The 1,372-nt window shown below is 41.0% G+C and overlaps 1 non-coding gene across 1 annotated transcript; it reads left to right on the top strand.

The window, feature by feature from the left end:
• The first annotated feature begins 589 nt into the window (after positions 1 to 589).
• Positions 590 to 697, top strand: LOC130956120 (small nucleolar RNA R71). The gene has a single exon (XR_009077008.1). It is a non-coding gene; the product is annotated as a small nucleolar RNA R71 (small nucleolar RNA).
• The last annotated feature ends 675 nt before the right edge of the window (positions 698 to 1,372 follow it).

Raw genomic sequence — 1,372 nt, 5'->3', positions numbered from 1 at the left:
CCATGGTTGCCAAGTCAGAGTGGCTCTGCTTAGAATTCTCTGTCTGTTGCTGAGAAGATGATGGAAAAGGCTTGCCATTGCTAAACCTGTTTCTTCCACCATTATTGTTATTGAAACCTTGTTGAGGTCTCTGTTGATCCTTCCATGAGAAATTTAGATGATTTCTCCATGAAGAATTATAGGTGTTTCCATAGGGTTCTCCTAGGTAATTCACCTCTTCCATTGAAGGGTTCTTAGGATCATAAGCTTCTTCTTCAGATGAAGCATCCTTAGTACTGCTTGGTGCATTTTGCATTCCAGACAGACTTTGAGAAATCAAATTGACTTGTTGGGTCAATATCTTGTTCTGAGCCAGAATGGCATTCAGAGTATCAATCTCAAGAACTCCTTTCTTCTGATTTGTCCCATTGTTCACAGGATTCCTTTCAGAAGTGTACATGAATTGGTTATTTGCAACCATTTCAATTAGCTCTTGAGCTTCTGTAGGCGTCTTCTTCAGATGAAGAGATCCTCTAGCAGAGCTATCCAAAGACATCTTGGATAGTTCAGAGAGACCATCATAGAAAATACCTATGATGCTCCATTCAGAAAGCATGTCAGAAGGACATTTTCTGATCAATTGTTTGTATCTTTCCCAAGCTTCATAGAGGGATTCTCCATCCTTCTGTCTGAAGGTTTGGACTTCCACTCTAAGCTTACTCAATTTTTGAGGTGGAAAGAACTTTGCCAAGAAGGCATTGACTAGCTTTTCCCATGAGTCCAGGCTTTCTTTAGGTTATGAGTCCAACCATGTCCTAGCTCTGTCTCTTACAGCAAAAGGGAATAGCATAAGTCTGTAGACCTCAGGGTCAACCCCATTAGTCTTGACAGTGTCACAGATTTGCAAGAATTCAGCTAAGAACTGATGAGGATCTTCCAATGGAAGTCCATGGAACTTGCAATTCTGTTGTATTAGAGAAACTAATTGAGGCTTAAGCTCAAAGTTGTTTGCTCCAATGGCAGGGATAGAGATGCTTCTCCCATAGAAGTCGGGAGTAGGTGCAGTAAAGTCACCCAGCACCTTCCTTGCATTGTTAGCATTGTTGTTGTTTTCGGCTGCCATGGGTTCTTCTTGTTTAGAGATTTCTGTTAGGTCCTCTACAGAGAATTGTGCCTTACCTTCTCTTAGCTTTCGCTTCAAGGTCCTTTCAGGTTCAGGATCAGCCTCAACAAGAATGCTTTTGTCTTTGCTCCTGCTCATATGAAAGAGAAGAGAACAAGAAAATGTGGAATCCTCTATGTCACAGTATAAAGATTCCTTGAGGTGTCAGAGAAGAAGAAAATTAGAAGGAAGAGGTAGAAGAATTCGAACTTAATCAGATAGAGTTCGAAT

Source organism: Arachis stenosperma, chromosome 1 (assembly GCF_014773155.1).
Source record: "Arachis stenosperma cultivar V10309 chromosome 1, arast.V10309.gnm1.PFL2, whole genome shotgun sequence".
NCBI lineage: Eukaryota > Viridiplantae > Streptophyta > Magnoliopsida > Fabales > Fabaceae > Arachis > Arachis stenosperma.
The sequence above is the reverse complement of the archived record's forward strand: the minus strand, read 5'-3'. Positions and strand labels throughout refer to the sequence as shown.